Source organism: Mus pahari, chromosome 13 (assembly GCF_900095145.1).
Source record: "Mus pahari chromosome 13, PAHARI_EIJ_v1.1, whole genome shotgun sequence".
Lineage (NCBI taxonomy): Eukaryota > Metazoa > Chordata > Mammalia > Rodentia > Muridae > Mus > Mus pahari.
Window position 1 is genome coordinate 68,492,703 of NC_034602.1, and position 14,980 is coordinate 68,507,682.

Genomic DNA, 14,980 nt, shown 5'->3' on the forward strand with positions numbered 1-14,980 from the left:
AATTCCAACTCTCCTCAAAGTATTCCACATAATAGAAACAGAAGGTACTCTACCCAATTCATCCTATGATGCCACAATTACTCTGATACTTGGGATAGCATTTGAAATGTAAATAAAGAAAATATCTAATAAAAAAATAAAAGTAAAAAATTTGATATGTCTTAGTGCTTCAGAGATGACAATATTTTTAAATAGTACAAATAAGATTTTAACCTCTACATGCCTTATCTTATAACCTTTTTTTTTTTTACACTACACTTTTGATCAGGTTAGTTTAGTAAGAATTAGCAATTACTTAACATCATTGGCCATTGGTTCCAGATTGACTGAAGAAATAGTTGAAACATAGAGAGGACCTACTGAAAGAAGAAAAGATGCAAGGGTCAAGACAAAGGATAATTAAATTTCACTCGAGTGTGGTTGGTACTTTTGGAGTATAGTCATAAGAAATGTGAAAGAATAGATGTCTCTGGCCAAAATTGGGAATTGGGATGTTAAGACTGGCAAGATGAAGAGCATGCAAGTGATAGGGAACTCTGTTGTGAGATCCAGGATTGTTGCAGGAAATAGTCAAAAACATCCTACCAACTCTCTGTGGGGTCAGACAAAGCTTCCACGCTCTTACCTCTGCCTCCAACTTCTAGAGTAAATTCCCGCAGCATCTGGCTCAGTTGTCCTGCAATCTACTAGTTCCCTCTCCCCTATAATCCCCTGTAACCTGTGCTTCCTTACTCTAGTAACCAAATAGAACTCTCTTGCTCGTGGTTTTATAACGCATATAGTATCCTGGTAAAATCAAGACTCTTAAGCTTATAGTTAACCAGTTAGATTTATCTATCAATAAAATCACAATTTACAAGATGCCAATGAATAAGTTCAGAGCCAATTGATACTGATAAAGCTTTAACCCAATTATTCTCCTCCTCTCTTCTCCTGAGATCTCTCTCTCTCTCTCTCTCTCTCTCTCTCTCTCTCTCTCTCTAACTCTTAGCTCCACCTTCCTTTTCCCTGTCCAATCTCAGGCCTCCCCTGCACTAATATAGTTGGACAGGAAAAATCCTGTGACATAGGAAGTCCTTCTTTGAGTTAAAACTGAATTGTTTTGATTTCAAAATTAAAGGAACATAACCTTGAAATGTAAAATTGAGCCCATCAGGTAGCCACATGCAAACTGGAGTGGAAATAACAACAAACAGGTTTAAGTTGACAAAGTAGAACCTGAGCTAAATAAGGAGAGACAAGAAAAATGAGGATACAAACTCTGCTGCTTTTGGTCCTTGTAAAATTTAAAGTAAGATAACATTCAGTTTTTATTCTAGACCTTTGTAGTGGCTATTCCTGGTTGTCAACTTGACTATATCTGGAATGATCTACAATCCAGAATTGGAAGGCTCACCAGTGAACCTAATCTGGAGGCTGGGAGATAGAAGTTTCTGATCTGGATCTTGGTATGGAGATCTTGAGACACAGTGGTGATTGAATCCAGAAGATTAAGACAGGGAGATCTCCGAGTCCAAGATCATCTGGGATTAAAGGTGTGGTGGCACACACCTTTAATCTGGGCTACACCTTCTGCTGGGGACCATATAAGGACATTGGAAGAAGGGAGTCTGGTTCTCGCTCTTCTGCCTGCTTGCCGTGTGGGACTCAGCAACTGCTAGACCCTTGGACTTCAATTCACAGCTACTACTGAACCATTGTTGGGAATTGGTCTGCAGACTGTAAGTCATCAATAAATTCCTTTACTATATAGAGACTATCCGTAAGTTCTGTGACTCTAGAGAACCCTGACTAATACAACCTTGTTATATGATAAACTGCTTTTCTCTTAAAATGTTATGACTTTATGTCTTTTCTGAATTAGTGTTTTTCTATGCAGAAAGTTGATATAAAAACAGTAAGGAAAAATCCAAAAATTAAAAACAAAATCATTTTCTTGAGGGAAGAATTTCAGGAAGTTGCATGGATTTTCTTTTCATGAAAATATATTAATGCATACGTTTGAAATGACCATAATGAAATCATCATTTGGAATTCATTGAGTTCGTTTTTTCTCTAATATTAATGGTATAATAAAACTATATAACTAAAGGAAATTGTACTATTGAAACAAAATAATGCAGTGTTCTTTTAGTGGAATGCTTAATTTCTGTTACAGAACAGCAGGGTGCTAAACCCACTATGTAGCCCCTGCTGCTTTTGAACTCACTGCAATCCACCTCTGCCACTTGAGTGCTGAGATTAAAGGCGTGTGACACCATGCCTGTGGTCTTCAGAAATTTAATCTTCTCAAAATACTTATGAAAGATGAAAGAGTCAAGAAGAGTACAGAAGAATGAACTTATTTTATAATTTCTAACCATTTTCCTTTTGATACATTTTCTACTCTCCGTTGCTCATTTATTAAACTGTTACAAAATTAAGCACTCTGTAACCCTCTAGAGGTTGTTGAAACCTTCTTTCATCAAAAGTGATTTGTAAATCTCTTTATTTCGCCTCGGTGGTAGTGGTTAGAACCCAGTGCTCATTCTACTGGAAAATTGGAAATCTTCTTGCTCAGTTGTCTCATTCCTTGGCTCCTCTCCATTTATTGTGAAGAACAGAATAATAGAATAATAGATTAATCCTCCTTAATGTATAGCACTGTATTATCAACCAAAGGTTACTTTTGTAAATCAGTTAGAATCATGTCTGAACATACCATAGATAAGTAATCTTATGATAGGGAATTTATTCCACACCAAATTCCTGGGTGAGTATAGTCTCTGCTCTTGTAAACCCAGCACTTCCTGTTCCTAGGTGATGAATCCTTTAATGGGTGCCAAGTTTTTAAAACATACTTCTATTCTTAAAAGTATTAGAGAAAGAAAAATGCTCAAATCAATGGAAACAATCTGTAAGTGGCTCTAAATAAAGCTTTCCAAGTGTGTCCAGTGTAGCCTGTAACCACAGGTCAGAGAGGCATACCCATTGTGCATTACTGTCTCAGGGTGCTACTTCATCAGAGTTATATTTTCATTATCATTTGCTAGTCCCTTCTGGAAGTCATATCTTGCCAGAAGAACTAATATTAGCACTGATAATGTGAAATAGGGCATTACAAATTCATTTGGCAAATAGCACTTGTAATAGGAGCAAAGCTTTATCTTTCACAAAAAGAGGAAACATCTGTAGCATCTTTCCTAATGCAAAGAGGATGCTTTAACTCTCCAGTGTATTGATTGTTTGGATGTATGACATTCAACTATTTTGTCTTTTGGATTTGGTCACTGCCATTTTCACATATTGATTGAATAAATATACTTTTACTTACTATATTTTTCAAGCATGTTACCATGGACCATTTATACCATAATTCTTGGAAATACTGCTTTTTCATGTTTGCTCGATTCCCTCCGTGTTATTAATGACAAAGTTCATTAAAAATAAAGCTGTTTGCTGAGTTAATGGTCACAAGGTTAAGTTTAGAGGTTTAGAACTTTCTACGTTCTTATAAAATGGAAGGGAGATAAAAATCAAAGAGTTAGAGTTGATAAATATGTAAAGCAAAATTTTATTTTGAAAACTACTATATTCTGGAGGTTGGATGTCCTCCAAATACACATGGTATAAAAATTAGTCTTTGGGTGTAACCATGATCTTTTCTACCTGTAAACCAGTTCCTGAATAACAACTATTAGACTTAATTATTTATGAATAAATGCCCAAACCATTCACTTGGGTTTATTCCCTGACTAACTCATAAACTTATTCTATTATATGTGTGCCATATTTGTTATCTGTCCTTGGTTTCCTAAGACCATTTCCTCAGTGTCCTAACTCGCTATGTGTGTATAGATGCCCCATATTCTAATTCTGCCTTAGCTCATTGAACACCAGCTTTTTATTGATAAGTGATGTTTCCACACAGTACACAAGATATTGTTTCTATATTTGGCAACTAGAAGACCAGTTGGAAGTTAAATATAGTGAGTGATTTGTTTAAATCTCCTGGTAGAGAATTATGAGACCCCTATTTCTTCCTTTTATCCTTTGCTTCCTGATTCATGATATATTTGTCTAACATACGCTTGATTTCTGTCTTTGTCATTCCAACGTGTGGGCCAAAGCAATTGGACCATTCATTTTTGGAATAGACTTTAAATTTTTTAGCTTGTGTAAAAACTCTTTTAGAAGTTAATTATCTCAGATATTTCTTACAAAGACAGAAAACTGATTTGGTTTTTCACTATGTGTATGTAGATGCCCCACATTCTAATTCTGCCTTAGCTCATCGACCATCACCTTTTTATTGATAGGTGATGTTTCCACACAGTACACAAGAGATTCTTTCTATATTTGGAAACTAGAAGACCAGTTGGAAGTTAAACCTAGTGAGATGTTTGTAGTGCATTTTTATGGTCACAAACATTGTAAAATAATGAATCATGGGAAGGAAACAGTGTGGATAGTTAAGCTAAGACTACAGAATGTGTCCTTGATGGTTCTATTAAAACCAAACACATGCCCACCTTCTTTTGTTTCCATTAACTCCTTTTTTATTACTTTATGGTATTTATGGATATTTTTCTCTTTTTTGGCAAATGGTGTACTTAAAACCAATTGAATATGCTGAATTTTTTCTTTGTCAACTTTACTATAACCCATAGTGATTTGTATATAGCATATATTTTATAAATCTTTATTTAACAGGTGATGGATGTTTGATCTGATTACTATCATCATCTACCACAATGCAATGAAGAAGGCAAATGGCTTCTGACATCTGTAAGATCATTGTTTCAGAACTGACATTATAATCTTCAACTTTGTGATAATTGTTTTTCAACAGTTTCACCTAAAAATAGTACTTTTTTTCTTCTGTGGTCTGTAGTATGGGACATATCTCACTTGGAATTTAACTATAAAGGCCAAAGGTTGGGTCTCAAGCCCCTAATTCATACAGAACCTACAGACGAGCACAGAATTCCTATGGAGATTCTGAAGAACTTTTACTGTTTTCTTTCACTCATAAATGATTGATTTTTCAAAAGTAGTTATAAGTGAAGAAGTAATTGTTTTTTAAATTACTCATGATATTTTAATAGAATTCTAGAATCTTTAAAGAAAATTTTACTTTAACTCTTACTTAGGTTAACTAGCTCACTTTTGAATAAATAATGTAATATCCTATAATTTCAAAATTATATCCCATATATAGCATTTTTGTCTGGAAGATAAAATATCTTTAGGCATGATCTGCCTAAGAAGCTGGCACTTGAGATCTACTCATGATGATTTTAAAAACTCTACGCGTTATAAAACAGTTACATAAGCCTTCAAAAACAAAAGAACCCATCCATCCATCCATCCATCCATCCATCCATCCATCCAACCAAACAAATAAACAAATATAGTGCATATGCATAAACACAAGAAAACAAATCTAAAACTAAACCCAAACAGTATATCCTGCTAAGAAAGCAGTGCCAAGAAATGAGTTCTCAATAGGCTTCTGTTAGGGTTTGCTCCTGTTGCTTCAAAGGTATTGAAAACATCTCTACAAAGACCAGTGGTTAGAAGCAAACCATGGGGAACAAGAGTCACACACAAATAAATGATACTCAGAGTCGTTCTGGTGCAAATGCCACTCACACAGGCTGAAACCAGTACTTCATCACAGAGTATGCTGTGCTGTTGACCTGCTTTCCTTAGGGTATGGATCCAGTATGCCTGGCCTACCTCTCATTTTCCTGCAATAATTTTTTTTCACACTAATTGTCTGAAAAATATTTTCTTCCCACTGCTTTAACCTAAAAAAATGCAAGTCAATTTGGTCAACACTGACTGACTGACTGCTCTCAATCTTTGTGTGTTACCCTTTTTGCTGATATTCTTACTTCATAGGATCTTTCTGATGGCTATGTAATGAATTAGCCATATGTGGTTTAGTTTCCATCATGAAACATTAATAGGAACATATTTTCAAGAAACAAAGCCTTTCTTGATATTCCTAAAAAAGCTCATTAACAAGGATTAGTAATCATCTGATCAACCACGTTTGCTTGAATTTCAGAATTAGACACTATAGCTGTAATTGTGGGTTAGGACAACTTTTAAACCAATGACTCAGGACTGAGGTGGCGAATGTATTGTTTGTCAAAGGATTGCTTTGAATATTCAGAACAGCTCTCCCTTTGGCCACACTACCATAAGCTTTCAAGGACTACCACAGCCAAATATGTTAGAATTTATTTATCCAAAGATCAAAAAGAACCAGGCAACAAAGTATGAACTGAATTTTTTTTTTTTCACAAATTTGTCAGCATCTTGAGCATCATTTCAGGCACTTGGGTGCTTCTTCCAAATGTCTCTGTTGAAGCCTTTTAATTTTCCTCAGTTTTGAATCCTCTTTAGCATTTTAGATTCAAATTTAATTCCTTCTTGCTATTACAAGAACTAATGAGAAAACTAAATTATGCTCAGAACTAAAAGGATAGGAAAATACAGTGGCACAAAAAACAAAAACAAAACAAAAAAACCAAAACCAAAAACCAAAAAACCAAAACCAAAACCAAAACAAAAAAACAAAAAAGAAAAAACAAAAAACCAAACCAAAACAAAACAACAATGAATATGAAAAGAGTCAGACAATTTGTTTGCCAGAGGATCTTTCTGTTCTTTTACTAGCAGGATTGTTTGCCCTACTCCCTCCATAAGAATCTACTAAAATAAAGCATGTTCCACAAAGGAGAACATCTCTGGTCAATGCCAAATTTCAGCTTATAAATTACAGCCATACCTTGGATCAGAACAGAAATAAGTGAACAGAAAAATTAGGAAGGTACACATACCAGAAACATATGAAGATGGGTAGGGAGAAGTAACTAAGACAGTATATAATGATTAGCTTGGATTGTAGATACCACACAATATAGAATCACCTGGGAAGAAAGTCCTATTGCAAGATTCTCTAGATTTGGTTGGTCTAGGGGCATATCTGATGTAGAATTACATGGATTGTGTTTATTGAGGTAAGAGGAACTTCCTACTGTGAGTGACACCATTCTCTGGAAAAGAGATCATAATCTATTTTAAGAGCAGAAAAGGCACTCTGAACAAAAATGTACATACCATCATTCCTCTTCGCTCTTGGCTGTGGATGAATGCTTTAAGTTTCTGTGACCTTGACTTCCTTGGAATTGTGAGTTAAAATAAGCCTTATGTCCTCTACATTGCTATTTTGTTACAAAACAGGAATTGAAATTAAGACACAGGGGCTACCAAACAAAATCAGCCCTAGCAGGTGACACTGTCGTCCCCATTAAGGAGATTGTCAGAGATATTCAGTCAGTCTCACAAATCAAGGTTGTTATCCATCTTCTATAGCAGGCAGAGATGCCTTGTGGTACACACAGCAAAGTTTCTCTTAGGGTTTGCTGTTGTAGATTCTTCTTCAGAGGACACTGGTATCTTTGCACTCTGGGTGTACAAATTGTAGCACTCCTTCTCATCCTCCTAAAAGGAACAAGCTCTAAGCTCCTTCTGGATCTCTTGTAAGAAGCTGTTTACATGTGCAACCTGAGAACAGGGGCCACTGTACCCTATTCCAAGTCATTGAAGACAGATTAGGTCTGTGACCCTTTGTATTTTGAAGGGAACGCTATTACCTCAATATGATGTCTATAGTAGGTAAAGGAATAATAGAGGGAAGTGAATCATTGCCCAGCCAGAGACCATTGTACCTTCTGTTTTGCACCAGTGCCTGGAGTAGAGTCTCTGCTCTGGATCCAAACCCACATAGCCCACACCCCAGTTGCAGCTCAACTTCTCAGGTATTCTGATACATCCAGGACCACAGGTTCCCAGGCTCACAGGAAGGACAGGCTCCAGCAGTGAGGCCAGTTAACACCAGAGATAATCAGATGCTAAGAGGCAAGCTCAAGAACTTAAACAACAGAAACCAATATTATTTTGCAACATGAGAACAAAGTTCTCCCACCACACATATATAAGGCAAGATTCAGATCTAAATTTTTATTTCATGAAGATGATAGAGGACATTAAGAAGGACATAAATAACACCTATAAAGAAATATAGGAGAACAAAAGTAAAAAAGTAGAAGACCTTATAAAATATAGGAGAACACAATCAAACATGTGAAGGAATTTATCAAAGTGAAAGGCTGGAAAAAAATTTTCCAAGCAAATCGTCCCCCCAAAATAATCTGGAGTAGCCATTCTAATATCCAATAAAATAGACTTTCAACCAAAAGTTATCAAAAAAGATGGGAATAGACACTACATTCTCATCAAAGGAGAAAAGCTTTCCTTTGTAGCAGATGAACAGAAATGCACAGATCCATGACTAAACAATGCACAGCAAGCAAAAGATGTTGGAACACTTTGCCCTTAATGGGATATCTTCACCAAGCCCTTCCCTCAGCATTCATGGAACAATCTGCAAGAGGAGGTGGTGAGGATGATTCCAAGGAAACAGTGTCTTGTAGACATAATAGAATAGATGCACATATGAAATATATATTCACAGAGATTGTGTCATCTTGCATACAGCCTGCACAGGTTCAAGACAGACTAGAGAACCCAGTCTGACCCTCCCTACCCCAAGGGATTATTATCTGCTATAGGTCCACTAGAACAAATGGTAAGGAGATGACAGATGGGAGCTTCAGAGGCTCTGTGAGTATGTATGTTAATAACCATGCAGGCCAGCTTCAGGGAGATGGGGTCAACTTTACTTGAGGTGAATCAGGATTATATTGTTTTGGGTTGCAGAAATAGGAATGTCTAGGTTAGGCAAAGGTCATTGGCTGATTGTTTAAGGTACAGAATGCCTCATTAGCATATGGGACATTCCAGAAATCTCAGGTGTTAGCTGAAGTGGTTCTTATCTGGAGAAAGAAAGTTGAATCTGTAATCTTAGCCAAAGCTATATTGTATTCCATAGGTAGAGGTGTGGGGGCAGTTGAACTCCCAAGACAAGGTCAGAGAAGAAAAGCCCTGCTGATATAGAGAATCTGCCATCTTGGTCTAAGTTCAGAAGACTATCTGGACAATGGTAGACTTCAACCTTAATTAGCAGGGCAATAGCCCAGCACAGAGTAGGGGAAGTGGATAGAACCCCCATCTCCAACTGAGAGTCTCTTTCCATTTGACTTCCCATTGCAAAGGAAAAATTAGCTTTGTCCAATGGAGTCTACTGGGTATATTGGCCATATTTAAGGTTAAGCCACATGTCCAGCAGTAGAAGGCCAACACTACTTTAGCTCAGTGGTATTTTACTGATGTTTTGGCTTATTGTATTCTGCTTAGGTATTTTTATTTTTTTGTCTTACTAGTCTTTTGCTTTTGTATTATGTTTTCGGTTTTGTGTTTGTATGTGTTTTATTTTATTTGTGTATTTGTTTCTTGTGCTTCTTTTGTTATTTTTATCTTCTTTTTAAAAATTATTCTCTAAAGATAGAGATAAAAGGGGCATGGAGTTGGATGGGAGGTAGGTGTGGAGGAAAACTGTGAGAAGAATATATTGTGTTAAAATTTTATTTTCATATAAATATATATTATGAGTAAATGTATATCTTATATATGTGATAATAAAATTGGGCATTTATTTATTATTTATTTATTATTTTATCTGTTATTTTTTTACCATCAAAACCTGGGTAAGTTGTTGCTACTGTGAGGAGACTAGCACAAGACATAGGAAACAGAATAAAATATACCCTGTCATGTTATGCATCTCAATGGCCTGCAGTGGAAAGACACTGAAGTTGGAGACTGGAAAAGTGAAAACTGAATAGCCTCAGACAGTCAAGTCGGTTTCAGGCTCATGACAAGGATAGTAGCTCAGAGTCACTTGTCCCTCCAGCATTTCCTGATAAAAGAAATCCATATGTGACTTTCATTTGACTATACTCAGTTGAAAATAATGGGAAGTAAGTTGTCTTTGCTGTCTCTCAGTTGTCTGTTAATGGTTTTTAGCATCTCCTCCCTCAAGATCAATATACCTAATTCATAAAGGCAAGGTCATTTGAGAGGGGAATGTGGTCAGTGAGGGAGGAAGCCATTTTGTCATACTGTCACTAAATAGACCACTCGGGCTTCACTTGTGTCCTGCTCTTCACCTACCACAAGTTCCATATCTTTGGTTTATCCTTCTTCTGTCTTATACATTCACAAACCTCAGCTTTTAAGATGTAGGCACAATCCAGGGGTGCAGCAACACCCAGGAAATCCTGGCTCATACATCATGTAGTTGATGGAGGTGGGGTAGCTAGCATTCATCAAACACTTCCATGTTAGAAGTGAATGTGAGCACTCTATTTGCTTTTACGCTGTTTCTGCTGACTGCTTGAATAAATACTGCTCCTATATCACGTTTTCAAGATCACTGATAGTGTTCTTTGACATTCCAGGGTCAGGAAGCAGGAATGGGTGGGTTGGTGAGCAGGGGGATGGAGAGGGGATAGGGGACTTTCAGAGAGGAAACCAGGAAATGTGATAACATTTGAAATGTAAGTAAAGAAAATATCTAATTAAAAAAATCTAAAAGGAAAGAAAGAAAGAAAGAAAGAAAGAAAGAAAGAAAGAAAGAAAGAAAGAAAGAAAGAAAGAAAGAAAGAAAGAAAGAAAGAAAAGAGAAAGAAAAGAAGCTCGGTTTCACAAAAGAGTAATAGTATATAATAAAACCAGGCTTACATCAGGTTTGTGCAGCTGCAAAATTTGTAATTAATTATTATATTATTGAACTTGTACTCTTCATAGTATATCGTTTTTATAGATCATGAGTTTTTACTTTTTTAAATGTCAAACAGGCTGTCACCATCTCCCTTAGAGTTACATATCTATTTCCTCAATTCAGGTTAATTTATGCCAAAATCAAAAAACAAAAACAAACAAACACACACACATAAAAATAAAATTAAAAAAAAAATTCCAGAGGCAGTGGCATAAGAAATTGTGGTTATTGAATTGAGTAGAAAAATAAAAGTAGAGAAACTCAGCTATAGATTCAAGTAACAGTCTTGAGTTGGTTACACTTGCTATAACTTAGAAATTTCACCTCTATCAATAGAACCCAGTATTTTCATGAAAAAAATGTTGTAGTGCAAATTCTGGCAAAATGAACATTTGGTATTTATAGTTCCAACACTGAGTGGATGCTTTGGAAACTTTTCAAGGCATACTCTCTTGTTTTGTGAAGGAAAGCTCTGCTCATCACACCAGCAAAACACTTTCACTCAGGAACCTGCAAATCTTCAATGGTTAGCAATCCATGAAACATTCCAAATTGCATTTAGTTATGTACCAAATCTTTCCAAGGTATGAATCCTCTCAACTCTCTTAAGCCTGATAGAGTTTCCGTGTTGTGGCTTGAAGAACAATCCAGTAAGCAGCACCTGTCCATGGCATCTGCATCAGCTCTTGTCCCCAGCATCCCACTTTATTTGAGTCCCTGCCCTGACTTCCTTCAGTGATAGACTATGATGTGGAAGCATAAGCCAAATAAACTCTTTCCTACCCACTTGGTTTGATTTTTTTTTTTTTTGTCATGTTGTTTCATCACAGCAATAGTAACCCTGATGAAGATTATTCTATTTATTCTTAATGCAAAGATTTCTAAGTTTGACTTATAAAATACTCCCTGAGGAGTTATAGCTCTGTCATATTTACAAAGTGGGGTGGTCTGATTAAATGGTATCCCAAGGTAGGGGGTGTAATTCAGAAACAATGGGCATCAGGATGAAGGTTTCCAGATGTCACTGATGAAAGTCATGCTCTGCCTTTAGCTTTTGGCACTTCAGAAGCTATGCAGCAACCGAGGGCTGCTGTATCATTAACAAGAGAGTTGGTTAAATGACCTCATCTTCTTACTCTACACAAATTAATTGGCATCACAAACTGAATCCTTCCTGTGATAAAAAGCCATATGTCTCATGAGTCTCTCAGCTTTAAGACTGGTGAGTTTTAAACAGCTGTTAAGCTTCTTATAGGCAATGAGAACATTTGTTGAACCTTAATATTGAAGTTGACAAAGATTCAGACAACAGAGGAGAGAGTATTTCCAGTGTTTTCTTCCAATTTCCAGATGCACTTTTGCGAAGGTAATCTGTGAGGGCAGGAGAGTGAAGCAAAAGGGGAACAGTAGTTAGGAACACATCTAGTGACTCTACTAGTGTGCATGTGGGAAACACTTTTAGTTACACTTCTAGTTGCAAAAGGTCACCTTCCTACTAAGGAAGTGTATGAGCATAGTTGGTTTACATGTTCCTTCTGATAAATAGCTCATTACCGGTTATTCATATCTAGTACACACCAGGCATAATCTCTTACCAGTGTTTTTCCCTTTCTTAATGCACTGGCTCATTACTGGTTAAACTGTGAACTTACATCTAGTACCCACCAGGCACTGTCTCTTCCCAGTGCTTTCCCTTTCCTTAACATGAGGGCTAAGCAGTTTTGATTGCCATCAAATCATCATTTCTATTTTTATGTCATCTCATACTATTCTGTCTGTAATTTTATCCTTTTCCCCATCTATCCCATCTGTCAGAATATGGCTGCAAAGTTGTGTCTCATCTATTACTATCAGAAAAATAAATATATCCCTCCACTGACTTCTTCTTTGTTTTTATAATGTTTCTGGTAAATTTAATTTCACCTTATCTATATTCTTATATCATGTACCCTATCTATATACTAAAATTTCTTGAAAACAGACCCATGGTATTATAAAACTATTTTATTAATCTAGTTATTATTTAAATAATATGAGTTCATAACAGCATGATAAAATAAGGGAAATTTTTCAAGTTAAAGTTTTTGTTTAGTAAATATGCTGCACAGAAATATTATATGTTGGTATTCTGAAATGAGTATTTCACTATTACTTATTAAATAAGTAGCTTAAATGGCAGATGTAACAATCATTCTTCATTATACTAATTGGAAAATTAATTGCATGAAAACAAATTAGTAGACAGAACTTGGAGACTGTAAATGCACAGGGAAATAATGTGGAGAAGTAATCTCAAGTATTTTCAACATCCATGCAAATTCGATATCATCATATGATTATTTTATCTTACATATGATATGATCAACATCTACCAGCAATGTTTTGTTTGTTCAGAGGAATAGCTTTATAAATCTTACAAACCTGGTAGAATTTGGCTGAAAATTCTCCATCTTCAAAGTTCATAAATAAAAGCTCAGTAGTCGACAAGGACAGGAAAGCTTGTGAACAAACACCTTTCTGATACATTTGTTAATTTAATGCTTGGCTAATACAGGTTAAAAATATTTGGAGTCCTGTTTTAGGTACTTACCTAAAAGTTGTTATATATCAATGATCAGAGTTGCATTATTACGGTTAATAATTCAGTCAATTAACCATGTTTTCATGAAAAAGGAAGTGCTGGTGATTTGATGGGTAACTGATTCTAACAACCTCCGACCAACTCTCCATGTGGCATCCTGACAGACTTTCAGCAGCAAGAACTCTTCAGAATGGAAACTGATTTATTTCAGTGATGAAAAAGAGCCCTTTGCACCAAGCTGAAGTTCTTATCTGTCCTCTGCTTGTCCCCACTCTGTCTACTCCATCAGTTTCCTTCAAATGCACCATAACCACACCAAGAACATGGCCATTTTACTTAGCTCAAAATTCTCTTTTGGATTCAAACAAGTCATTCATAATTTATGTATAAATAAATTTCAGCATAATTAATGGGAAAATCAATGGCTGAGTAAGTTCGCAATACATATTAATTATGAAAGAAGGAAGCTAAAAGGAAAAAAAATGAAAATGGACATAGAAAAGAAGAAATCCATTAAAGTTATTTAATAACAACAGGATAGATAAAGAGTTATATTTGTTTTTATAGGACATAGAGTTATGATAAAATACTTTTCAATAGACTACAAACTTCTTTGCAAAGATTGAAGTTATATACTTCAGTTGTGGTGCGAAATTAGATTGGAACGTGGCAACAGCAAAGGAAGTCCTTCGGAAAGTGAGTGGCGTAATAACACTTTAGAGAACAGTAAACTTTAAGCTGTGTTCTTTTGGATGTTTGAGTTAATGCCTCTTAGTGGCTACTTCACTCTCCTGTCAGGAAACCTCCAAGCACTCTGGTTTAAAAGAAAAAAAAAACATAATAGAAAAATGGAACCAAAGAGACAAGATGCACTGATCCTTAACAGCCAGATTTGGCTTGTACTGTGAGTTTTAAAATGAATTTAATTAAGCCAGTGGAGCGTTCTTCCTTAGGTCTTCCTAATTAGCCAATGAGGCCTTCATCATTTCTAATTGTTTGAACAGAGGCAATGATTACAGAAATGAACCACTAGCTGCTCTAAGGAAATTTAGTTTCTTAAAAACATCAACAATTGGACAATGTAAACAAATTAGAACAAAGCGACTCACATGGGCTCCCAGCTAATCTTCTGTAATTTAGGCAAAGAATAAACAACACAAATAAAAAGAAATGATTAATGAAGTGTGATGAGAATAATGTATGAATGTGTGCACATATATAAAATAAACTAACATAGGCATACCAAACATGTACAATTGATTGTTTGGTTAATTAATTGTCTAGTTAATAATTCCTTTCCCAAGAATTAAAAGAGGTGGCTTTCTAACCAATTTGAAAAGTGCATTAAGGTAAATTAGAAATGTTATAATAAACAAATTTTAGAAGACAGGATCTGAATCAAATGTGGTTGTTTAAAGTATTTGACACATACATCCTTGTTGGTGATTGATATTGGAGGCAAATCCAGCCACTACATAGGAATTTGTTACCCAACATGTTATTCTATCCATAAATTAAAAATAATTCAATATTTTGGAAAGAGACAAGTACATGTGACCTGAAACTCAGATATGAATTTCTTTTAAGGATTGTGGTACATATTTTATGCTTAAGAAACCAACTGACTTCTTCTTTTTTTTTTTTTTTTTTTTTTTTTTTTT